This window comes from Bombina bombina, chromosome 6 (assembly GCF_027579735.1).
Source record: "Bombina bombina isolate aBomBom1 chromosome 6, aBomBom1.pri, whole genome shotgun sequence".
NCBI classification, from domain to species: domain Eukaryota; kingdom Metazoa; phylum Chordata; class Amphibia; order Anura; family Bombinatoridae; genus Bombina; species Bombina bombina.
The window spans coordinates 335,091,027-335,118,597 of NC_069504.1; the positions used below are offsets into that span (position 1 = coordinate 335,091,027).

General features: G+C 40.4%; 1 protein-coding gene across 1 annotated transcript in view; it reads left to right on the plus strand.

Annotated features, from left to right (window-relative positions):
* Nucleotides 1-27,571, plus strand: part of GLT8D2 (glycosyltransferase 8 domain containing 2) — a 369,196-nt gene that overhangs the window by 251,701 nt on the left and 89,924 nt on the right. The window lies entirely within an intron of this gene.

Below are 27,571 nucleotides of genomic sequence, written 5' to 3' on the forward strand. Positions count from 1 at the left end.
TCACTAGGTAAGCTCTATTTTAATAGTGTACAGTTCTAAAGACCATATCTCATCTCTAGTGGGTACAAAAATACATTTTTGGATATAATAAAATAATATTATTTGATCAAAGCACACTATGGTTAAATGTTTTGGAACCTTTACTAAGAAAAGAAAGGTTTTGTTAGGACTGTAATCTTAATTGGTAGAAAACTCATTAGAAGGAATTGGTGATCTTGTAATCCAGCTATAAAACATTAAATTATACAATTAAAACAATGGCACAAGTGTTCTTGGAACAATCAGACTCATTAAAGGATATGGGTAGCAGAACTGATTTGGGAGTTATAAAACATTTATCAATTTAAATGCAACATAAAATCATAGGCCAATTACAATGTTATAGCGCCAGATTACGAGTGGAGCACAAATGTTTGCACACAAGCAATATCGGGTTTTTCGCAATCGTTTGCAAGCAGGTTAAATTGCACTGGTATTACATGTTGAAAGTAAACACGATCGCTTGAGCACAATTCAGGTTAACGTTCGTCAGTTTAGCACATCCTCAGAGCTGTGTTAACGAATTCACAAAATAGAAAAGTCTCACAAAACAGATCAAAAATACATTAAAAAGTACAGTTACACTCATAATAACACTATCTAAAAAAAAATGTTTAAAAAAAAAGATTGCACACAAAAGTTATAAAGGCTCAAAGATATGTTGTCTAAGGTAATAGGAAAAAAAAGGCAGGCAAAGGGCTTTAACATTGAGTTACATACATATACATCTCTAAAGATGATTCATTTGTGTGTGTGTATATATATATATATATATATATATATATATATATGTGTATGTATTTATATATGTATTTGCAGACATATATACACATATCAACACATAAATACATATGTACACACATATAGAAATATATTGTATAGAAGTGCATTGTAGATATTCCTATACATATCTGTATATATCTATACCTATATATAATCATGTGTGTGTGTATATATATATATATATGTATATAAATATATATGTGTAGTGCATATGTATTTATGTATTTATATATGTATTTGCAGACATATAGACACATATCAACACATAAATACATATGTACACACATATAGACATATACTGTATATAAGTGCATTGTAGATATTCCTATACATATCCGTATATATCTATACCTATATATAATCATGTGTGTGTATGTATATATATATATATATATATATATATATATATATATATATATATATATATATATATATATGAAATATATATATATATATAGGTATAGATATATATTGTACCAAAATACCATCAGATATATGTGTAAATGCATTTATGAATAAATAGAACATATTCTGCTATATGCAGAACATTGGAATGTGAAATATTCATATTTTCATTTCGGGTTAGCACACATGAGAATATGAGATTGGGTTGACTTCTATGGAAAAAAGGTTATTGCGCCCACAATATTGTAAGTTCGGCTTTTAGCAAGCGTCGGTTTAGCGCAAGCTTGATTCATTTTTACTTTCAACACATAATACCAGCGCAACCCAACACGTGCAAAAAAGTTTACTTCTAGCACATTTAGCATTTGTAATTTAGCCCTTAGTATTTTGTGAATCCAAAAATAAAAGTAAAATATAGTATAGCGCTGCCATTACAAGTTTTGAAAAACACTGCTTGCGCGGGGGATAGGGAGATTTTAAGCTCCATACCGCACACAAAACAAGCGCTGATTTGACGTGCTCATGCACACTTTCCCCATAGACATCAATGGGGAGAGCTGGCAAAAAGAAAGTCTAACACCTGTGATCGCGGAAACAAAAGCTCCGTAACGCAGCCCCATTTATATCTATGGGGAAAAAGAAAAGACTGTTTAAACCTAACACCCTAACATAAACCCTACGTCTAAACACCCCTAATCTGCTGCCCCCAACATCGCCGACACCTGCATACAGTTATTAACCCCTAATTTGCCACTCCCGATATTGCCTCCACCAAATGTTTTTATTAACCCCTAATCTGCCGCACCCCAACATCGCCGCAACTATATTAAAGTTATTAACCCCTATTCCGCCACTTCCTATATTGCCGCCACCTAAATAAAGCTACTAACCCCTAAACTTCTGGCCTCCCACATCACTACCACTAAATAAACCTATTAGCCCCTAAATCGCCAGCCCCCCACATCGCAACAACCTAAATTAAACTATTAACCCCTAACCCTAACGTAACCTTAACCCTAACGTAACCCTAACACCCCCTAACTTTAACATAATTACAATAGAGCTAAATTAAACTTACAATTATTAACTAAATAATACCTATTTAAAACTAAATACCTGTGAAATAAGACCTAAGCTAGCTAGAATATAACTAATAGTTATATTCTAGCTAGCTTAGGTTTAATTTTTATTTCACAGGTAAGTTTGTATTTATTTTAACTAGGTAGACTAGTTAGTAAATAGTTATTAACTATTTAATAACTACCTAGTTAAAATAAATAAAAACTTACCTGTGAAATAAAATCTAACCTGCCTTACACTAAAACCTAACATTACAAAAAATAAAAAAAAACTACCATTACAAAAAATAAAAAAAACTACCATTACAAAAAAAACGAAATGATCCAAAAAAATAAATATTATTCCTATTCTAATACCCTTTTATAAAAAAAAAACACCCCAAAATAAAAAAGCCTAATCTAAATTAAACTACCAATGGCCCTTAAAAGGGCCTTTTGGGGGACCCTTAAAAGAGCCTTTTGTAGGGCATTGCCCTGAGATAAACAGCTCTTTTGCTCCAAAAAAAAATACAAACACCCCCCACGCCCCAAACTACCAAGGGCCCTTAAAAGGGCCTTTTGTAGGGCATGGCCCTGAGTTAAACAGCTCTTTTTCTCCAAAAAAATACAAACACCCCCTAACACTATACAAACCCCCAGCCCCCAAACTACCAAGGGCCCTTAAAAGGGCCTTTTGTTAGGCCTTGCCCTAAATTAAACAGCTCTTAGGCTAAAAAAAAACATCCCCTAAAAATATACATTACACAAAATACCAAACAAATGATCAAAAATAAAAAATAAATATTCCTATTCTAATACCCATAAAAAAAAACACGCCAAAATAAAAAACCTAATCTAGAATAAAATACCAATGGCCCTTAAAAGGGCATTTTGTAGGTCATTGCCCTAAAGATATCAGCTCTGTTAGTGAAAATAAATTACAAAGACCCACTAAAATTACACCCCCCCAAACCCACAAAATAAAAAAAACTATCTAAAAAACCTAAGCTTCCCATTGCCCTGAAAAGGGCATTTGTATGGGCATCACCCTTAAAAGGGGATTTAGCTCTTTTACTGCTCAGACTCTAAACTAAAAACTAAAACCCACCCAATAAACCCTTAATAAAGCCTAACACTAAGCCCCTGACGATCCACTTACAGTTTTTGAAGTCCCGCTTGAACGATCTTCATCCCAGAGTTGAAGTCCTAATCCAGGTGGCGAGAAGTCTTCATCCAGGCGGCCTCTTTAATCTTCATTCAGGCGGCGACGTCCTGATCCAAGCGGCAAGAAGTCTTCATCCAGACGGCCTCTTCAGTCTTCATCCAGGTGGCATCTTCTATCTTGATCCCGGAGGCGCGGAGCGGGTCCATCCTGAAGACATCCGGCACGGAGCATCCTCTTCATATGGTTGCCGCCGTACACTGGATCTTCAATGCAAGGGACGTGATTCAAGATGGCGTCACTTGCATTCCTATTGGCTGACAAATTTGAATCAGCCAATAGGAATTAGGACTGCTAAAATCCTTTTCAGGGCAATGGGTAGCTTAGGTTTTTTTAGAATTAGTTTTTTTATTTTGGGGGGTTGGTTGGGTGGTGGGTTTTAGTGTTGGGGGGTAAAGGAGCTGATATCTTTGGGGCAATGCCCCACAAAAGGCCCTTTTAAGGGCCATTAGTAGTTTATTGTAGGCTAGGGGTTTTTTTTATTTTGGGTGGGCTTTTTTATTTTGATAGGGCTATTACATTAGGTGTAATTCTTTTTTATTTTTGATCATTTCGTTTTTATTTTTTGTAATTTAGTGTTTGTTATTTTTTGTAACTTAGTATTTTTTTATTGTAATTAGATAGTTTGTAATTTCTCCTGTTAAGTGTAGTCAGTCCACGGGTCATCCATTACTTATGGGATATTAACTCCTCCCTAACAGGAAGTGCAAGAGGATCACCCAAGCAGAGCTGCTATATAGCTCCTCCCCTCTACGTCATACCCAGTCATTCTCTTGCACCTAACTAATAGATAGGATGTGTGAGAGGAGTGTGGTTATTAAAATTAGTTTTTATTTCTTCAATCAAAAGTTTGTTATTTTAAACAGCACCGGAGTGTGTTGTTTTTTCTCAGGCAGCATTAGAAGAAGAATCTACCTGAGTTATGTATGATCTTAGCGGACGTAACTAAGATCCATTTGCTGTTCTCGGCCATTCTGAGGAGCGAGGTAACTTCAGAACAGGGGACAGCGGGCAGGGTTCACCTGCAAGGAGGTATGTTGCAGTATATTATTTTCTAAGGAATGGAATTGACTGAGAAAATACTGCTGATACCGATGTAATGTAAGTACAGCCTTAAATGCAGTAGTAGTAACTGGTATCAGGCTGATATGTGTGTATGCTTGCACTGAAGTATTTCTGGGGAATGGCACTTCACTAAGAAAATACTGTATATATATATATAACTTATAGCCTCTCTGCAGTGAAAGCGACTAGCAACAGGCTTTTTATTAACATCTCATATATTTATATTTAAAATGTTTACTGGCATGTTAATCGTTTTTTTCTATGAGGTACTTGGTGAAAATTTATTTGGGCATTATTTTCCACATGGCTGTCGTTTATTTTGAATAAAATCAGTTTTCTGAGCTTCCCCACTGTTGTAGTTTGAGTGGGAGGGGCCTATTTTGGCGCTTTTACTGCGCAGTAAAAATTCAGTCACAAGTCTTCCTGTTCTCCCTGCATGATACAGGACGTCTCTACAGAGCTCAGGGGTCTTCAAAACTAGTTTTGAGGGAGGTAATCACTCACAGCAGACCTGTGAGACTGTGCTTTGACTGTGATAAAAACGTATATATTTTATTGTTATCCGTTTTTTGGTATTAAGGGGTTAATCATCCATTTGCTAGTGGGTGCAATCCTTTGCTAAATTAATAAATTTAATGTGAAAATTTGGTTTCTATAACTAATCCGGTTCATGTTATTTCAACTGTGACAGTTTTTTGTGTGCTTCTTAAAGGCACAGTAACGTTTTTTATATTGCTTGTAAATTATTTGAAAAGTATTTCCAAGCTTGCTGGTTTAATTGCTAGTTTGTTTAAACATGTCTGACACAGAGGAATCTCTTTGTGCAATATGTTCAAAGGCCAATGTGGAGCCCAATAGAAATTTGTGTACTAATTGCATTGATGCTACTTTAAGTAAAAGCCAATCTGTACATGTAAAGAAAATTTCACCAGACAACGAGGGGGAAGTTATGCCGACTAACTCTCCTCACGTGTCAGTACCTGCATCTCCCGCTCAGGAGGTGCGTGATATTGTGACGCCAAGTACATCAGGGCGGCCATTACAAATCACCTTGCAAGACATGGCTAATGTTATGACTGAAGTTTTATCTAAATTGCCAGAACTTAGGGGTAAACGCGACCACTCTGGAATGAGAACAGAGTGCGCTGAAAATACTAGGGCCATGTCTGATACTGCGTCACAATTTGCAGAACATGAAGACGGAGAGCTTCATTCTGTGGGTGACGGATCTGATCCAAATAAACTGGATTCAGACATTTCAAATTTTAAATTTAAGCTTGAGAACCTCCGTGTGTTACTAGGGGAGGTATTAGCGGCTTTGAATGATTGTAACACGGTTGCAATCCCAGAGAAAATATGTAGGCTGGATAAATATTTTGCGGTACCGACGTGTACTGACGTTTTTCCTATACCTAAAAGGCTTACAGAAATTGTTAACAAGGAGTGGGATAGACCCGGTGTGCCTTTCTCACCCCCTCCTATATTTAGAAAGATGTTTCCAATAGACGCCACCACATGGGACTTATGGCAGACGGTTCCTAAGGTGGAGGGAGCAGTTTCTACTTTAGCTAAGCGTACCACTATCCCGGTGGAGGATAGCTGTGCTTTTTCAGATCCAATGGATAAAAAGTTAGAGGGTTACCTTAAGAAAATGTTTGTTCAACAAGGTTTTATATTGCAACCCCTTGCATGCATTGCGCCTGTCACGGCTGCGGCGGCATTCTGGTTTGAGTCTCTGGAAGAGACCATTAGCTCAGCTACATTGGATGAGATTACAGACAAGCTTAGAGTCCTTAAGCTAGCTAATTCATTTATTTCTGATGCCGTAGTACATTTAACTAAACTTACGGCTAAGAACTCCGGATTCGCCATTCAGGCGCGCAGAGCGCTGTGGCTTAAATCCTGGTCAGCTGATGTGACTTCTAAATCTAAATTGCTTAACATACCTTTCAAGGGGCAGACCTTATTCGGGCCCGGTTTGAAAGAAATTATCGCTGACATTACTGGAGGTAAGGGACATGCCCTACCTCAAGACAGAGCCAAACCAAGGGCTAGACAGTCTAATTTTCGTGCCTTTCGCAACTTCAAGGCAGGAGCAGCATCAACTTCCTCCGCTCCAAAACAGGAAGGAACTGTTGCTCGCTACAGACAGGGCTGGAAACCTAACCAGACCTGGAACAAGGGCAAGCAGGCCAGAAAACCTGCTGCTGCCCCTAAGACAGCATGAAGTGAGGGCCCCCGATCCGGAAACGGATCTAGTGGGGGGCAGACTTTCTCTCTTCGCCCAAGCTTGGGCAAGAGATGTCCAGGATCCCTGGGCGTTAGAGATCATATCTCAGGGATATCTTCTGGACTTCAAAGCTTCTCCTCCAAAAGGGAGATTTCATCTTTCAAGGTTGTCAACAAACCAGATAAAGAAAGAGGCGTTTCTACGCTGTGTACAAGATCTTTTACTAATGGGAGTGATCCACCCGGTTCCGCGGTCAGAACACGGACAAGGGTTTTACTCAAATCTGTTTGTGGTTCCCAAGAAAGAAGGAACCTTCAGACCAATCTTGGACTTAAAGATCCTAAACAAATTCCTAAGAGTTCCATCGTTCAAAATGGAAACTATTCGGACAATCTTACCCATGATCCAAAAGGGTCAGTACATGACCACAGTGGATTTAAAGGATGCGTACCTTCACATACCGATTCACAAGGATCATTACCGGTATCTAAGGTTTGCCTTCCTAGACAGGCATTACCAGTTTGTAGCTCTTCCCTTCGGGTTAGCTACTGCTCCAAGAATCTTCACAAAGGTTCTGGGTTCTCTTCTGGCGGTACTAAGACCGCAAGGAATATCGGTAGCTCCGTACCTAGACGACATTCTGATACAAGCATCAAGTTTCCAAGCTGCCAAGTCTCATACAGAGTTAGTACTGGCATTTCTAAGGTCACATGGGTGGAAGGTGAACGAAGGAAAGAGTTCGCTATTGCCACTCACAAGAGTTCCCTTCTTAGGGAATCTTATAGATTCGGTAGAAATGAAAATTTACCTGACAGAGGACAGGTTAACAAAACTTCTAAATGCTTGCCGTGTCCTTCATTCCATTCCACACCCGTCAGTGGCTCAATGCATGGAGGTAATCGGTTTAATGGTAGCGGCAATGGACATAGTTCCCTTTGCACGCCTGCATCTCAGACCACTGCAGTTGTGCATGCTAAGTCAGTGGAATGGGGATTACTCAGATTTGTCCCCTATGCTGAATCTGGATCAAGAGACCAGAAATTCTCTCTCGGCCACATCTGTCCAAGGGGATGTCTTTCAACAGGCCAGATTGGACGATTGTAACAACAGACGCCAGCCTGCTAGGTTGGGGCGCTGTCTGGAATTCCCTGAAGTCTCAGGGATCATGGACTCAGGAGGAGAGTCTCCTTCCCATAAACATTCTGGAATTAAGAGCAGTTTTCAATGCCCTTCTAGCTTGGCCTCAGCTAGCATCTCTGAGGTTCATCAGGTTTCAGTCGGACAACATCACGACTGTGGCTTACATCAACCATCAAGGAGGGACAAGGAGTCCCCTAGCGATGATGGAAGTCTCAAAGATAATTCTCTGGGCAGAGTCTCACTCTTGCCACCTATCAGCGATCCACATCCCAGGCGTGGAGAACTGGGAGGCGGATTTCCTAAGTCGCCAGACTTTTCATCCGGGGGAGTGGGAACTTCATCCGGAGGTCTTTGCCCAAATACTTCGGCGTTGGGGCAAACCAGATATGGATCTCATGGCGTCTCGCCAGAACGCCAAGCTTCCTTGTTACGGGTCCAGGGACCCGGGAGCGGTTCTGATAGATGCTCTGACAGCACCTTGGAACTTCAGGATAGCTTATGTGTTTCCACCCTTCCCGATGCTTCCTCGATTGATTGCCAGGATCAAACAGGAGAGAGCATCGGTGATTCTAATAGCGCCTGCGTGGCCACGCAGGACCTGGTATGCAAATCTAGTGGACATGTCGTCCTGTCCACCATGGTCTCTGCCTCTGAGACAGGACCTTCTAGTTCAGGGTCCTTTCAAACATCAAAATCTAATTTCTCTGAAGCTGACTGCATGGAGATTGAACGCTTGATTCTTTCAAAGCGTGGATTTTCGGAGTCAGTAATTGATACCTTAATACAGGCTAGGAAACCTGTTACCAGGAAAATTTACCATAAAATATGGCGTAAATACTTACATTGGTGCGAATCCAAGAGTTACTCATGGAGTAAGGTTAGGATTCCTAGGATATTGTCTTTTCTACAAGAAGGTTTAGAAAAGGGTTTATCTGCTAGTTCTTTAAAGGGACAGATCTCAGCTCTGTCAATCCTTTTGTCAGGCTTTGGCCAGGATTAAGCCTGTGTTTAAGACTGTTGCTCCACCATGGAGCTTAAACTTAGTTCTTAACGTTTTACAGGGTGTTCCGTTTGAACCCCTTCATTCCATTGATATCAAGCTGTTATCTTGGAAAGTTCTGTTTTTAATGGCTATTTCCTCGGCTCGAAGAGTCTCTGAGTTATCGGCCTTACATTGTGATTCTCCTTATCTGATTTTTCATTCAGACAAGGTAGTTCTGCGTACGAAACCTGGGTTCTTACCTAAGGTAGTCACTAACAAGAATATCAATCAAGAGATTGTTGTTCCTTCATTGTGTCCTAACCCTTCTTCAAAGAAGGAACGACTTCTACACAATCTGGACGTAGTCCGTGCTCTAAAATTTTATTTACAGGCAACTAAAGATTTTCGCCAAACTTCTTTCCTGTTTGTCGTTTATTCTGGTCAGAGGAGAGGTCAGAAAGCTTCTGCTACCTCTCTCTCTTTCTGGCTTCGTAGCATAATACGTTTAGCCTATGAGACTGCTGGACAGCAGCCTCCTGAAAGAATTACAGCTCATTCCACTAGAGCTGTGGCTTCCACGTGGGCCTTTAAGAATGAGGCCTCTGTTGAACAGATTTGCAAGGCTGCAACTTGGTCTTCTCTTCATACTTTTTCCAAATTTTACAAATTTGACACTTTTGCTTCTTCTGAGGCTTTTTTTGGGAGAAAGGTTCTTCAGGCAGTGGTTCCTTCCGTGTAAAGATCCTGCCTGTCCCTCCCGTCATCCGTGTACTTTTAGCTTTGGTATTGGTATCCCATAAGTAATGGATGACCCGTGGACTGACTACACTTAACAGGAGAAAACATAATTTATGCTTACCTGATAAATTCCTTTCTCCTGTAGTGTAGTCAGTCCACGGCCCGCCCCGTTTTTTATGGCAGGTCTAAATTTTAAATTATACTCCAGTCACCACTGCACCCTATAGTTTCTCCTTTCTCGTTTGGTTTTCGGTCGAATGACTGGGTATGACGTAGAGGGGAGGAGCTATATAGCAGCTCTGCTTGGGTGATCCTCTTGCACTTCCTGTTAGGGAGGAGTTAATATCCCATAAGTAATGGATGACCCGTGGACTGACTACACTACAGGAGAAAGGAATTTATCAGGTAAGCATAAATTATGTTTTTTAGAGTAGTGTTAGGATTTTTTAATGTGTAGTTTAGTTTTATTTAATTAGTTGTTAGTTTAATATTAGTTTAATAATTATATTAGTTTAATTGTTAGTTTAATCTTATTTCTTTTAATTTGACAGGTAAATTTTAATTTAATTTAAACTAAATTGTAATTTTAATATAAAGTTAGGGTGGTGTTAGGTTTAGGGGTTACTAGTTTAAATTAGTTTATTGCGATGTGGGGGGCTTTCGGTTTAGGGTTTAATAGGTTTATTATAGTGGCTTGTGGTTTAGGGCTTAATAACTTTAGTATTGTGGGGGCGATGCGGGCGGGCGGACGGTAGATTAGGGGTTAATAATATTTAAATAGTGATTGCGATGCGGAAGGGCGGCGGTTAGGGGTTTAATAACTTTAGTATAGTGGTGACGATGTCGGGGAGCGGCGAAATAGGGGTTAATCATTTTTTTTAGTGGAGGCGATGTCGGAGCGGCAGATTAGGGGTTAATACATTTAAAATAGTGTTTGCAATGCGGGAGGGCCTCGGTTTAGGGGTTAATAGATAGTTTATGGGTGTTTAGTGTACTTTTTAACACTTTAGTTATGAGTTTTATGTTACAGCTTTGTAGCGTAAAACTCATAACTACTGACTTTAGATGGCGTTACAGGTCTTGTCGTTATAGAGTGTAATGACGTTTTTTTAGCCAGAACGTAAAACTCGTAATACCAGTGCTATGGGAATCCCATGAAAAAAACAACATAATTTTTAGGAGTGCAGGACTGACGTTGCATTACAGGCTAAAAGGCTTGCGGTACAGCTATACTGACAAGACTTGTAATGGCTGCGTTAGGGAAAAAGATGCGTTATGGGCCACAATGCTTCTATTTGACTCATAATGCAAAACTCGTCATCTAGGTGTGTGTTCTTAATGAAGTAAATGATGTTGAAAGGGAAGAAAAGATATTTTATTAGTAGATATGAGAATTTGGATCCTTCACTGAGGATCAGAATGAGGAGGTAGGCAGCCATTTATGCCATTTGACTCTTTTCGAAGCAGGATTTATTCTTGTGAAAGATCCCCACACTACGATCTGGATTTGCACAGAGCTTAGTGTGGTCATCTTTCACAAGAATAAATCCGGCTCTGAAAAGAGAGGAATGCCGCAAGCAGCCAACTTCTTCCACAATCGACAGTGAACACATATCTAGTAGTGTTGAACTGTTAAAATGTATTTTCTAATGTTATCTTAATTTAGGTATATTTATTTTCTTTCATAAAGTTGGGGAGAGTCCAAGACCTATTACTCCTGGGAATTATACTCCTGGCCACTAGGAGGAAGCAAAGATTCCAAAACTCCAAGAGCCCTTAAAACCCCTCCCACCTTACTAGAAACTAGTCTTGTCTTTGCCTTTACAGGAGGAAGGTGAATAAGCAAGGTTTTCTGGGTGTTTGTAAGAAGGGTGCTCACCGATTTGAGACCCAGTTTTCCCCTCAGAGCTACTCTTTAGACAGAGGGATGTCTTTGGAGTATGGGTACTGGCACAAGAACACCCTATGGGAGTTAGTCACGGGCCTGCTACAGGTGTCGCAGGTACTGGTCCCTAGCCTCCTCCTGTTGGTTCTATGTTATACTTTTGCTGTTTCATCAAGAGCATGGTTGGAAAGTAAATTTTTCAAAGAGTTCTCTGTTCCCTTAGTCCAGGGTTACTTTTCTGGGCATAATAATTGACTCAATCTCCATGACTTTAACATAACAGAGAAGGTTGAAGTAACTCTCAGTTGTGTAAATCTTCAGTCATTTCCTTCTCCTTCTGTAGTTCTTTGTATGGAAGGTTTAGGTCTGATGATAGCAGCCTCAGATGTAATTCCATTTGCTCGGTTTCACAGGAGGCCTCTGCAGCTTTTTTATGCTTCCTCATTTGGCTCAAAGGATCCTCTTGGATGCCAAAATAAGACAGTCACATTCCTGGTGGATCAATCATCATTCCATTGTTCTGGGGTCATCTTTTGTCCACCCAGATTGGACTGTTATCTGAACAGATGCCAGTCTTTTAGGTTGGGATGCAATCTGGGGGTTCCAGAGAGCACAGGGAGCTTGGGTTCTTCAGGAAGCAAAGTTGCCCATAAATATTTTGGAGCGCTGTGCAATTTTTAAGGCCCTTTAGTTTGGGCCTCTCTTAAGGAGACTTATCTGTGTTTCCAGATAAAAGATAACAATGTTACAGCAGTGGCTCACATTGATCATCAAAGGGGAATTCCCAGTTCCCTTGCAATGAGGGAGGGGTCTTGAATTCTTACTTGGGCAGAGAGAATTCCTTCATAATTTCTGCAGTCCATATTCAAAAGGTGAGCAACTGGGAAGTAGACTTTTCAGTTGCCAATTCCTTCATCTAGGGGAATGTTCTCTTTATCTGGAAGTCTTCAGTCAGATTGTAGAACTGTGGGGCTTTCCAGAAGTAGATCTTCTTGCTAGAACAACATACACAGATACTTTGTGAGGTCCAGAGATCCTCAAGCAGAGTTTGTAGATGCTCTAGTAGCTCCTTGGTCATTTCGTCTAGCCTACATTTTTCCTCCTCTTGTGCTGTTACCATGGGTAATAGTCAGGCTCAATCAGGAGGTTTAATCAGTAATTCTGATTGCTCCAGCTTTGCCTCGCAGGACTTGGTTTGCAGGTCAGGTACAAATGTCCAGTAGTCATCCATGGCCTCTTCTTCTGCAACAAGACCTTCTGTCTCAGGGTCCATTTTTTCATCAGGATCTAAAATCTATAAACGTGATTGCTTGGAGATTGGATGCAAAGTTTTAAGGCATAGATGTTTTTATGATTCTGTCATTGTTGTAATACGCATATTTAATTTTTTTAATTTAATTTTTTTAATTTAGCCTATATTCAGTTTTAGATTTAAAAAAAATTAAAATGTCTTCCAGATAGATAATTATGAATTTCTTAAGGTAGTCTCCAAATGTATAATTTACAAAATGCCTAATTACCACTGGGGCATTACATAAACTGGGTAGGTCTTACATTTTGGCAAATGAGATCCTGGCTGTAAATCAATTAGGCAGTCATAGCTGCAATGTGGAGGTAGGGTCTCAGCCTCCTTCTTAGAAAAAAAGGCATGCAATTTAAAGTATTCAGAAGAAAGTCCAGGTACACAATTGGCAGACAAAACTGAGGTTGGTCTGATAAATATTGTGACTCTAAAGTATTGTCCATGACACTATATACCCTAGGACACCTGCTCCTTTCTCGACCATAAAACATGGCGTTTCTGTAGCCAATTAAGTCCCAGAACTAAATATATGGCTGGGGAATTAAAATTCTCAAAGGTAAGTTGTTCTGAGTAATATTGTCTTACAATAAAGGTCAAAGGACCTGTTTTAGTGTCAATTATGCATGAACCCATAAGATGACACAAGTAAAGTAAAAGCATTTTACTGCTTTGATTTCAAATTTCTCCCACTGTTATACAGAAAGTAATGTACAGTTTAGAATTTGTTATGGTGGATATGTGCTTCAGGTTTAACTCAGCATCTATAGACTGCATTAAAGGGATACTAAACCCAATTTTTTTATTTCATGATTCAGATAGAGCATGAGATTTTAAGCACCTTTCTAATTACTCCTATTATAAATTTTTCTTTGTTCTCATGCTATCTTCAATTGAAAAAGCAGTACTGTAAGCTTTAGAGCCGGACCATTTTTTGTTCAGCACCTGGGTAGCACTTGCTTATTTGTGGCTAAATGTAGCAAACCAATCAGCAAGCGCTACCCAGATGCTGAACTAAAAATGGGCCGGCTCCTAATCTTTCATTACTGATTTTTCAAATTAAGATAACATGAGATCAAAGAAAAATTGATAATAGGAGTAAATTACAAAGTTGCTTAAAATTAAACTACCAATGGCCCTTAAAAGGGCCTTTTGGGGGACCCTTAAAAGAGCCTTTTGTAGGGCATTGCCCTGAGATAAACAGCTCTTTTGCTCCAAAAAAAATACAAACACCCCCCACACCCCAAACTACCAAGGGCCCTTAAAAGGGCCTTTTGTAGGGCATGGCCCTGAGTTAAACAGCTCTTTTTCTCCAAAAAAATACAAACACCCCCTAACACTATACAAACCCCCACCCACCAAACTACCAAGGGCCCTTAAAAGGGCCTTTTGTTAGGCCTTGCCCTAAATTAAACAGCTCTTAGGCTAAAAAAAAACATCCCCTAAAAATATACATTACACAAAATACCAAACAAATGATCAAAAATAAAAAATAAATATTCCTATTCTAATACCCATAAAAAAACACACGCCAAAATAAAAAACCTAATCTAGAATAAAATACCAATGGCCCTTAAAAGGGCCTTTTTGTAGGTCATTGCCCTAAAGATATCAGCTCTGTTAGTGAAAATAAATTACAAAGACCCACTAAAATTACACCCCCCCCAAACCCACAAAATAAAAAAAACTATCTAAAAAACCTAAGCTTCCCATTGCCCTGAAAAGGGCATTTGTATGGGCATCGCCCTTAAAAGGGGATTTAGCTCTTTTACTGCTCAGACTCTAAACTAAAAACTAAAACCCACCCAATAAACCCTTAAAAAAGCCTAACACTAAGCCCCTGACGATCGACTTACAGTTTTTGAAGTCCCGCTTGAACGATCTTCATCCCAGAGTTGAAGTCCTAATCCAGGTGGCGAGAAGTCTTCATCCAGGCTGCCTCTTTAATCTTCATCCAGGCGGCGACGTCCTGATCCAAGCGGCAAGAAGTCTTCATCCAGACGGCCTCTTCAGTCTTCATCCAGGTGGCATCTTCTATCTTGATCCCGGAGGCGCGGAGCGGGTCCATCCTGAAGACATCCGGCACGGAGCATCCTCTTCATATGGTCGCCGCCGTACACTGGATCTTCAATGCAAGGGACGTGATTCAAGATGGCGTCACTTGCATTCCTATTGGCTGACAAATTTGAATCAGCCAATAGGAATTAGGACTGCTAAAATCCTTTTCAGGGCAATGGGTAGCTTAGGTTTTTTTAGAATTAGTTTTTTTATTTTGGGGGGTTGGTTGGGTGGTGGGTTTTAGTGTTGGGGGGTAAAGGAGCTGATATCTTTGGGGCAATGCCCCACAAAAGGCCCTTTTAAGGGCCATTAGTAGTTTATTGTAGGCTAGGGTTTTTTTTTATTTTGGGTGGGCTTTTTTATTTTGATAGGGCTATTACATTAGGTGTAATTCTTTTTTATTTTTGATCATTTCGTTTTTATTTTTTGTAATTTAGTGTTTGTTATTTTTTGTAACTTAGTATTTTTTTATTGTAATTAGATAGTTTGTAATTTTTAGAGTAGTGTTAAGATTTTTTAATGTGTAGTTTAGTTTTATTTAATTAGTTGTTAGTTTAATATTAGTTTAATAATTATATTAGTTTAATTGTTAGTTTAATCTTATTTCTTTTAATTTGACAGGTAAATTTTAATTTAATTTAAACTAAATTGTAATTTTAATATAAAGTTAGGGTGGTGTTAGGTTTAGGGGTTACTAGTTTAAATTAGTTTATTGCGATGTGGGGGGCTTTCGGTTTAGGGTTTAATAGGTTTATTATAGTGGCTTGTGGTTTAGGGCTTAATAACTTTAGTATTGCGGGGGCGATGCGGGCGGGCGGACGGTAGATTAGGGGTTAATAATATTTAAATAGTGATTGCGATGCGGAAGGGCGGCGGTTAGGGGTTTAATAACTTTAGTATAGTGGTGACGATGTCGGGGAGCGGCGAAATAGGGGTTAATATTTTTTTTTAGTGGAGGCGATGTCGGAGCGGCAGATTAGGGGTTAATACATTTAAAATAGTGTTTGCAATGCGGGAGGGCCTCGGTTTAGGGGTTAATAGATAGTTTATGGGTGTTTAGTGTACTTTTTAACACTTTAGTTATGAGTTTTATGTTACAGCTTTGTAGCGTAAAACTCATAACTACTGACTTTAGATGGTGTTACAGGTCTTGTCGTTATAGAGTGTAATGACGTTTTTTTAGCCAGAACGTAAAACTCGTAATACCAGCGCTATTGGAATCCCATGAGAAAAACAACATAATTTTTAGGAGTGCAGGACTGACGTTGCATTACAGGCTAAAAGGCTTGCGGTACAGCTATACTGACAAGACTTGTAATGGCTGCGTTAGGGAAAAAGATGCGTTATGGGCCACAATGCTTCTATTTGACTCATAATGCAAAACTCATAATCTAGGTGTGTGTTCTTAATGAAGTAAATGATGTTGAAAGGGAAGAAAAGATATTTTATTAAAAACCGCTGAAGCTTTATTAATAAAATTCATGATCTACTAATCATGCAAATGATATAATATAGTAGATATGAGAATTTGGATCCTTCACTGAGGATCAGAATGAGGAGGTAGGCAGCCATTTATGCCATTTGACTCTTTTCGGAGCAGGATTTATTCTTGTGAAAGATCCCCACACTACGATCTGGATTTGCACAGAGCTTAGTGTGGTCATCTTTCACAAGAATAAATCCGGCTCTGAAAAGAGACGAATGCCGCAAGCAGCCAACTTCTTCCACAATCGACAGTGAACACATATCTAGTAGTGTTGAACTGTTAAAATATATTTTCTAATGTTATCTTAATTTAGGTATATTTATTTTCTTTCATAAAGTTGGGGAGAGTCCAAGACCTATTACTCCTGGGAATTATACTCCTGGCCACTAGGAGGAAGCAAAGATTCCAAAACTCCAAGAGCCCTTAAAACCCCTCCCACCTTACTAGAAACTAGTCTTGTCTTTGCCTTTACAGGAGGAAGGTGAATAAGCAAGGTTTTCTGGGTGTTTGTAAGAAGGGTGCTCACCGATTTGAGACCCAGTTTTCCCCTCAGAGCTACTCTTTGGACAGAGGGATGTCTTTGGAGTATGGGTAGTGGCACAAGAACACCCTATGGGAGTTAGTCACGGGCCTGCTACAGGTGTCGCAGGTACTGGTCCCTAGCCTCCTCCTGTTGGTTCTATGTTATACTTTTGCTGTTTCATCAAGAGCATGGTTGGAAAGTAAATTTCTTCTGTTATGTGCGATCAGTCCACGGGTCATCATTACTTCTGGGATATAACTCCTCCCCAACAGGAAATGCAAGAGGATTCACCCAGCAGAGCTGATATAGCTCCTCCCCTCTACGTCAGTCCCAGTCATTCTCTTGCACCCAACGACTAGATAGGATGTGTGAGAGGACTATGGTGATTATACTTAGTTTTTATGACTTCAATCAAAAGTTTGTTATTTTACAATAGCACCGGAGCGTGTTATTACTTCTCTGGCAGAGTTTGAAGAAGAATCTACCAGAGTTTTTTTTTTTTTTTTTTTACTATGATTTTAACCGGAGTAGTTAAGATCATATTGCTGTTCTCGGCCATCTGAGGGAGGTAAAGGCTTTAGATCAGGGGACAGCGGGCAGATGAATCTGCATTGAGGTATGTAGCAGTTTTTATTTTCTGAATGGAATTGATGAAAAAATCCTGCTATACCGTTATAATGACATGTATGTATACACTTCAGTATTCTGGGAATGGTTTTTCACCGGAACTACTCTGTTAAAGGTCACTAATCCTTTTAATAAATATTGTCATGTTAAACGTTTTTGCTGGAATGTAGAATCGTTTACATTGCTGAGGTACTGAGTAAATAAATGTTTGGGCATTATTTTCCACTTGGCAGTTGTCTGCTTTAAATTGTGACAGTTTCGTTTCTCCTCACTGCTGTGTGTGAGGGGAGGGGCCGTTTTTGGCGCTCTTTTGCTACGCATCAAAAAATTCCAGTCAGCTACTATTATATTTCCTGCATGATCCGGTTCACTGACAGATCTCAGGGGTCTTCAAACTTCTTTGAAGGGAGGTACATTCTCTCAGCAGAGCTGTGAGAATTTTTATTGACTGTGAATAAAAACGTTACTCTATAATTTTTTATGTCAAATTTAGTTATTTACTAATGGGAACAAACCTTTGCTAAAAGTTGTGTTATTTTAAACTTGATGCTATAACTGTTTCAGTTCATTATCTCAACTGTCATTTAATCGTTTAAGTACCTCTTTGAGGCACAGTACGTTTTTGTTAAAAAAGATTATAACCAAGTTGCAAGTTATTGCTAGTGTGTTAAACATGTCTGACTCAGAGAATGATATCTGTGTCATTTGTTCCAATGCCAAGGTGGAGCCCAATAGAAATTTATGTACTAACTGTATTGATGCTACTTTAAATAAAAGTCAATCTGTACAATGTGAACAAATTTCACCAAACTGCGAGGGGAGAGTTATGCCGACTAACTCGCCTCACGCGGCAGTACCTGCATCTCCCGCCCGGGAGGTGCGTGATATTATGGCGCCTAATACATCTGGGCGGCCATTACAGATAACATTACATGATATGGCTACTGTTATGACTGAAGTTTTGTCTAAATTACCAGAACTAAGAGGCAAGCGTGATCACTCTGGGGTGAGAACAGAGTGCGCTGACAATACTAGGGCCATGTCTGATACTGCGTCACATCTTGCAGAGCATGAGGACGGAGAGCTTCATTCTGTGGGTGACGGTTCTGATCCAAACAGATTGGATTCAGATATTTCAAATTTTAAATTTAAATTGGAGAACCTCCGTGCATTACTAGGGGAGGTCTTAGCAGCTCTCAATGATTGTAACACCATTGCAATACCAGAGAAAATGTGTAGGTTGGATAAATACTTTGCGGTACCGGCGAGTACTGACGTTTTTCCTATACCTAAGAGATTAACTGAAATTGTTACTAAGGAGTGGGATAGACCCGGTGTGCCGTTCTCACCCCCTCCAATATTTAGAAAGATGTTTCCAATAGACGCCACTACTCGGGACTTATGGCAAACGGTCCCTAAGGTGGAGGGAGCAGTTTCTACTTTAGCTAAGCGTACCACTATCCCGGTGGAGGATAGCTGTGCTTTTTCAGATCCAATGGATAAAAAATTAGAGGGTTACCTTAAGAAAATGTTTGTTCAACAAGGTTTTATATTGCAACCCCTTGCATGTATCGCGCCGATTACGGCTGCGGCAGCATTTTGGATTGAGTCTCTGGAAGAGAACCTTAGTTCATCTACGCTAGACGACATTATGGACAGGCTTAGAGTCCTTAAACTAGCCAATTCATTCATTTCGGAGGCCGTAGTACATTTAACCAAACTTACGGCTAAGAACTCTGGATTCGCCATACAGGCACGTAGAGCACTGTGGCTAAAATCCTGGTCAGCTGATGTTACTTCTAAGTCTAAATTACTTAATATACCTTTCAAGGGGCAGTCTTTATTTGGGCCCGGGTTGAAAGAAATTATCGCTGACATTACAGGAGGTAAGGGCCACGCCCTACCTCAAGACAAAGCCAAAACTAAGGCTAGACAGTCTAATTTTCGTCCCTTTCGGAATTTCAAACCTGGAGCAGCGTCAACCTCCACTGCACCAAAACAGGAAGGAGCTGTTGCTCGTTACAGGCAAGGCTGGAAACCTAACCAGTCCTGGAATAAGGGCAAACAGGCCAGGAAACCTGCTGCTGCCCCAAAGACAGCATGAACCGAGAGCCCCCGATCCGGGACCGGATCTAGTGGGGGGCAGACTTTCTCTCTTCGCTCAGGCCTGGGCAAGAGATGTTCAGGATCCCTGGGCGCTGGAGATCATATCTCAGGGATACCTTCTAGACTTCAAATTATCTCCCCCAAAAGGGAGATTTCATCTGTCAAAGTTGTCAACAAACCAGATAAAGAAAGAAGCGTTTCTACGCTGTGTACAAGATCTGTTATTAATGGGAGTGATCCATCCAGTTCCGCGGTCGGAACAAGGACAAGGGTTCTACTCAAACCTGTTTGTGGTTCCCAAAAAAGAGGGAACTTTCAGGCCAATCTTAGATTTAAAGATTCTAAACAAATTCCTAAGAGTTCCATCGTTCAAAATGGAAACTATTCGGACAATCTTACCTATGATCCAAAAGGGTCAGTACATGACCACAGTGGATTTAAAAGATGCTTACCTTCACATACCGATTCACAAAGATCATCAACGGTATCTACGGTTTGCCTTCCTAGACAGGCACTACCAGTTTGTAGCTCTTCCATTCGGATTGGCTACGGCCCCAAGAATCTTCACAAAGGTTCTGGGTGCCCTTCTGGCGGTACTAAGACCGCGAGGGATTTCGGTAGCTCCGTACCTAGACGACATTCTAATACAAGCTTCAAGCTTTCAAACTGCCAAGTCTCATACAGAGTTAGTTCTGGCATTTCTAAGGTCGCATGGATGGAAAGTGAACGAAAAGAAAAGTTCTCTTTTTCCTCTCACAAGAGTTCCATTCTTGGGGACTCTTATAGATTCTGTAGAAATGAAGATTTACCTGACAGAAGACAGGTTAACAAGGCTTCAGGATGCATGCCGTGTCCTTCATTCCATTCAACACCCGTCAGTAGCTCAATGCATGGAGGTGATCGGCTTAATGGTAGCGGCAATGGACATAGTACCTTTTGCACGCCTACACCTCAGACCGCTGCAATTGTGCATGCTAAGTCAGTGGAATGGGGATTACTCAGATTTGTCCCCTACCCTGAATCTGAATCAAGAGACCAGAAATTCTCTTCTATGGTGGCTTTATCGGCCACACCTGTCCAGGGGGATGCCATTCAGCAGGCCAGACTGGACAATCGTAACAACAGACGCCAGCCTGCTAGGTTGGGGCGCTGTCTGGAATTCTCTGAAGACTCAGGGATTATGGAATCAGGAGGAGAGTCTCCTTCCAATAAACATTCTGGAATTGAGGGCAGTTCTCAATGCCCTTCTAGCTTGGCCCCAATTAACAACTCAGGGGTTCATCAGGTTTCAGTCGGACAATATCACGACTGTAGCTTACATCAACCATCAGGGAGGGACAAGAAGCTCCCTAGCAATGATGGAAGTATCAAAGATAATTCGCTGGGCAGAGTCTCACTCTTGCCACCTGTCAGCAATCCACATCCCGGGAGTGGAGAACTGGGAGGCGGATTTCTTGAGTCGCCAGACTTTTCATCCGGGAGAGTGGGAACTTCATCCGGAGATTTTTGCCCAATTACTTCGACGTTGGGGCAAACCAGAGATAGATCTCATGGCGTCTCGCCAGAACGCCAAACTTCCTCACTACGGATCCAGATCCAGGGATCCGGGAGCGGTTCTGATAGATGCTTTGACAGCACCTTGGAACTTCGGGATGGCTTATGTGTTTCCACCCTTCCCGCTGCTTCCTCGATTGATTGCGAAAATCAAACAAGAGAGAGCATCTGTGATTCTAATAGCGCCTGCATGGCCACGCAGGACTTGGTATGCAGATCTAGTGGACATGTCATCCTGTCCACCTTGGTCTCTACCTCTGAGACAGGACCTTCTGATACAGGGTCCATTCAAACATCAAAATCTAACTTCTCTGAAACTGACTGCTTGGAAATTGAACGCTTGATTTTATCAAAGCGTGGTTTTTCTGAGTCGGTTATTGATACCCTGATCCAGGCTAGGAAGCCTGTTACCAGAAAGATTTACCATAAAATATGGCGCAAATACCTATACTGGTGCGAATCCAAACGTTACTCCTGGAGTAAGGTTAGGATCCCTAGGATATTGTCTTTTCTACAAGAAGGTTTAGAAAAGGGTTTATCGGCTAGTTCATTAAAGGGACAGATTTCAGCTCTGTCCATCTTGTTACACAGGCGTCTGTCAGAAAATCCAGACGTCCAGGCCTTTTGTCAAGCTTTAGCTAGGATCAAGCCTGTGTTTAAAGCCGTTGCTCCGCCATGGAGTTTAAACTTAGTTCTTAACGTTTTACAAGGTGTTCCATTTGAACCCCTTCATTCCATTGATATAAAATTGTTATCTTGGAAAGTTCTGTTTTTAATGGCTATTTCCTCGGCTCGAAGAGTCTCTGAGTTATCAGCATTACATTGTGATTCTCCTTATCTGATTTTTCATTCAGATAAGGTAGTTCTGCGTACTAAACCTGGGTTCTTACCTAAGGTAGTTACTAACAGGAATATCAATCAAGAGATTGTTGTTCCATCCTTGTGTCCAAATCCTTCTTCAAAGAAGGAACGTCTTCTACACAATCTGGATGTAGTTCGTGCCCTCAAGTTCTACTTGCAGGCAACTAAAAATTTTCGCCAAACTTCTTCCCTGTTTGTCGTTTATTCTGGACAGAGGAGAGGTCAAAAAGCTTCTGCTACCTCTCTCTCTTTTTGGCTTCGTAGCATAATACGTTTAGCCTATGAGACTGCTGGACAGCAGCCTCCTGAAAGAATTACAGCTCACTCCACTAGAGCTGTGGCTTCCACTTGGGCCTTTAAGAATGAGGCCTCTGTTGAACAGATTTGCAAGGCTGCAACTTGGTCTTCGCTTCATACTTTTTCCAAATTTTACAAATTTGACACTTTTGCTTCTTCGGAGGCTATTTTTGGGAGAAAGGTTCTTCAGGCAGTGGTTCCTTCTGTATAATGAGCCTGCCTATCCCTCCCGTCATCCGTGTACTTTTGCTTTGGTATTGGTATCCCAGAAGTAATGATGACCCGTGGACTGATCGCACATAACAGAAGAAAACATAATTTATGCTTACCTGATAAATTCCTTTCTTCTGTTGTGCGATCAGTCCACGGCCCGCCCTGTTTTTTAAGGCAGGTAAATATCTTTTAAATTATACTCCAGTCACCACTTCACCCTTGGTTACTCCTTTCTCGTTGATTCTTGGTCGAATGACTGGGACTGACGTAGAGGGGAGGAGCTATATCAGCTCTGCTGGGTGAATCCTCTTGCATTTCCTGTTGGGGAGGAGTTATATCCCAGAAGTAATGATGACCCGTGGACTGATCGCACAACAGAAGAAAGGAATTTATCAGGTAAGCATAAATTATGTTTTTTCAAAGAGTTCTCTGTTCCCTTAGTCCAGGGTTACTTTTCTGGGCATAATAATTGACTCAATCTCCATGACTTTAACATAACAGAGAAGGTTGAAGTAACTCTCAGTTGTGTAAATCTTCAGTCATTTCCTTCTCCTTCTGTAGTTCTTTGTATGGAAGGTTTAGGTCTGATGATAGCAGCCTCAGATGCAATTCCATTTGCTCGGTTTCACAGGAGGCCTCTGCAGCTTTTTTATGCTTCCTCTTTGGTGCAGGGATAACACTCATTTGGCTCAAAGGATCCTCTTGGATGCCAAAATAAGACAGTCACATTCCTGGTGGATCAATCATCATTCCATTGTTCTGGGGTCATCTTTTGTCCACCCAGATTGGACTGTTATCTGAACAGATGCCAGTCTTTTAGGTTGGGATGCAATCTGGGGGTTCCAGAGAGCACAGGGAGTTTGGGTTCTTCAGGAAGCAAAGTTGCCCATAAATATTTTTGAGCGCTGTGCAATTTTTAAGGCCCTTTAGTTTGGGCCTCTCTTAAGGAGACTTATCTGTGTTTCCAGATAAAAGATAACAATGTTACAGCAGTGGCTCACATTGATCATCAAAGGGGAATTCCCAGTTCCCTTGCAATGAGGGAGGGGTCTTGAATTCTGACTTGGGCAGAGAGAAATTACTTCATAATTTCTGCAGTCCATATTCTAAAGGTGAGCAATTGGGAAGTAGACTTTTCAGTTGCCAATTCCTTCATCCAGGGGAATGTTCTCTTTATCTGGAAGTCTTCAGTCAGATTGTAGAACTGTGGGGCTTTCCAGAAGTAGATCTTCTTGCTAGAACAACATACACAGATACTTTGTGAGGTCCAGAGATCCTCAAGCAGAGTTTGTAGATGCTCTAGTAGCTCCTTGGTTATTTCGTCTAGCCTACATTTTTCCTCCTCTTGTGCTGTTACCATGGGTAATAGTCAGGCTCAATCAGGAGGTTTAATTAGTAATTCTGATTGCTCCAGCTTTGCCTCGCAGGACTTGGTTTGCAGGTCAGGTACAGATGTCCAGTAGTCATCCATTGCCTCTTCCTCTGCAACACGACCTTCTGTCTCAGGGTCCATTTTTTCATCAGGATCTAAAATCTATAAACGTGATTGCTTGGAGATTGGATGCAAAGTTTTAAGGCATAGATGTTTTTATGATTCTGTCATTGTTGTAATACGCATATTTAATTTTTTTAATTTAATTTTTTTAATTTAGCCTATATTCAGTTTTAGATTTAAAAAAAATTAAAATGTCTTCCAGATAGATAATTATGAATTTCTTAAGGTAGTCTCCAAATGTATAATTTACAAAATGCCTAATTACCACTGGGGCATTACATAAACTGAGTAGGTCTTACATTTTGGCAAATGAGATCCTGGCTGTAAATCAATTAGGCAGTCATAGCTGCAATGTGGAGGTAGGGTCTCAGCCTCCTTCTTAGAAAAAAAAGCATGCAATTTAAAGTATTCAGAAGAAAGTCCAGGTACACAATTGGCAGACAAAACTGAGGTTGGTCTGATAAATATTGTGACTCTAAAGTATTGTCCATGACACTATATACCCTAGGACACCTGCTCCTTTTTCGACCATAAACATGGGGTTTCTGTAGCCAATTAAGTCCCAGAACTAAATATATGGCTGGGGAATTAAAATTCTCAAAGGTAAGTTGTTCTGAGTAATATTGTCTTACAATAAAGGTCAAAGGACCTGTTTTAGTGTCAATTATGCATGAACCCATAAGATGACACAAGTAAAGTAAAAGCATTTTACTGCTTCGATTTCAAATTTCTCCCACTGTTATACAGAAAGTAATGTACAGTTTAGGATTTGTTATGGTGGATATGTGCTTCAGGTTTAACTCAGCATCTATAGACTGCATTAAAGGGATACTAAACCCAATTTTTTTATTTCATGATTTCTAATTACTCCTATTATAAATTTTTCTTTGTTCTCATGCTATCTTCAATAGAAAAAGCAGTACTGTAAGCTTTAGAGCCGGACCATTTTTTGTTCAGCACCTGGGTAGCACTTGCTTATTTGTGGCTAAATGTAGCAAACCAATCAGCAAGCGCTACCCAGATGCTGAACTAAAAATGGGCCGGCTCCTAATCTTTCATTACTGATTTTTCAAATTAAGATAACATGAGATCAAAGAAAAATTGATAATAGGAGTAAATTACAAAGTTGCTTAAAATTGCATGCTCTGAATAATGAAAGAAAAAAATTTGGGGTTAGTATCCCTTTAAGCCCTGGCTTTCCCAATTTATTTGGGCAAACTTTTATTAAATTTTCCTTGAGGCAACACTATATACATAACCCTAAAGAGTGGTGTCTTAGTTGTTCAGTAGAAGACAACTGGAGTGCTCCAACTTCCATAGGTTCTAGGTGAAGTCTTAGTAGCAAAGAAATCGTTAAATAATATAAATTGGGGACAAAGTATTCTCTAATAATAATGCAGAGGATAAATGGATAACATTTAAAACATTGTTAAATAAATATACTCATCAACACATACCACATGGTTATAAAAGTAAAATAAATAAATCCAAGCCAATGTGGCTAAATAAAATTTTGTTAAGAGAAATTAGGATTTACAGAAGTTATAAGAATGGGCAGGTACATTGAAAATGAGATTTACTACTCGAAAATGCAAGGTTCTACATTTTGGAATTAAAAATAAGCAGGCAACCTTTTATTTAAATGGAACAAAAGGGATTTGGGAGTAGTAATAGATAACAAGCTAAATATGGGTGTACAATTAATTGTCAGTGTTTTTTCCCTGCTTTGTTTGCCATGTGCTGCTGGCAGCCATTTTACTTATCTCTTACTGAATCTGGTGCAGAGTGTCTGATGCTGCTCATTTTCTGCACTGACTGGTGTACATCATCCATGTGAGACAGGTTGCAGTCTCAGTATTGTGGTGTCATCAGTTATTATTTAAAGGGCCTCTGTTCATTATGCTTTGCCCTTGCATTGTCTCAGACCTGTTAGTGAGTTCCTGTTCCTGTGTATTACCCGGCTGTCTGACGTCCCTCCTGGTTCCTGACTCAGCTTGTCTGACTACCAGCTCTGGCTTTGACTCCTGGCTTGTCATTTGACTTGTGGACTTTTTATTATTTCTTTGTAATTAATAAAGGTGTGATTATTTTTGCACTTTTTCTCTTAGTCTGATTCCTGGCACCCTGACATTACGCAAGGGCCATGAATCCTGATGGTGCTAATCCACCTTTACCTACCTTCATTTCCAGGATGGATGAACAGGATCATCGCTTGGATCAATTTGCACTAGCCCTGCAAACCCTGCTGACTCGCACTGCACATTTGGACCAGAGTGTCCCACAAGTTATGGCTGCTCCTGTTTTTGCTACTGCACCTAGTCCTACCAGGAGCATGTTCGCTTCTGCACCTCTACCTCAGCGATATGGAGGCGATCCTATTCAGTGCAGAGTGTTTTTGAACCAGGTTGGCATTTACTTTCAGATGTTACCTCAGGCGTTTCCCTCTGACAGAGCTAACGTTTTTGACAAGGTGCATGCCGGTACGTTTTGTCTCTTCACTGGTCGATTGTGCCATAGACCTGCAACCCGGAGCCATTCCTCCTCGGGACCGGGTTTACCCTCTGTCTGTTGCGGAGAATTGTGCTATAGAGGAGTATGTTGCTGATGCTCTGTCGCGGGGGATCATCCGCAAATCCTGCTCTCCTGCAGGGGCTGGCTGCTTCTTTGTGAAGAAAAAGGGTGGTGAGTTAAGACCATGCATCGATTATAGGGGTCTTAATCGTCTTACCATTAAGAAAGCTTACCCTATTCTGCTCATTAAGGAACTCTTTGACTGCCTCAAGGGAGCTACGGTCTTTTCTAAACTTGATTTGAGAGGAGCATACAATCTCGTTAGGATTAAGGAGGGCCACAAATTAAAAACAGCATTTAACACCAGGAGCGGGCATTATGAGTATCTTGTAATGCCCTTTGGCCTATGTAATGCTCCAGCTGTTTTCCAGGAACTTATTAATGATGTCCTACGAGATATGTTGCAACAGTGTGTTGTGGTGTACTTAGATGATATCCTCATACACTCACCCACTCTTGAGGCTCATCATTCTGATGTTACATGGGTACTTCAGAGATTACGTGAGAATGGCCTGTTTTGTAAACTCGAGAAATGTGAGTTCCATCAGACTCAATTAACCTTCCTAGGTTATGTAATGTCCGTTGCAGGGTTCTCCATGGATCCTGACAAGTTGTCTGCAGTCCTGCAGTGGCCTCGCCCAGTTGGTCTTTGCTCTATTCAATGTTTTTTGGGCTTTGCCAATTACTATAGGAAGTTTATTAAAAACTTTTCTTCCGGGGGCGGAGCTAACCGTCGAAGAAGTAAGACATGTTCTGAGGAAGCTCCTGCTATCAACTCATTTAAAACAGCTATTTCCCTTAAGAATTATAACCAAGCTCTTTCAATTTCAAGTCCAGAAGAAATAGCTGTAATGTTGGGGCTGAGGAAAAGTCGGAGGCACAGGAATTTGAAGGAACTTATACACTTCGCTTAAGGAACCATCACGCGGCCTT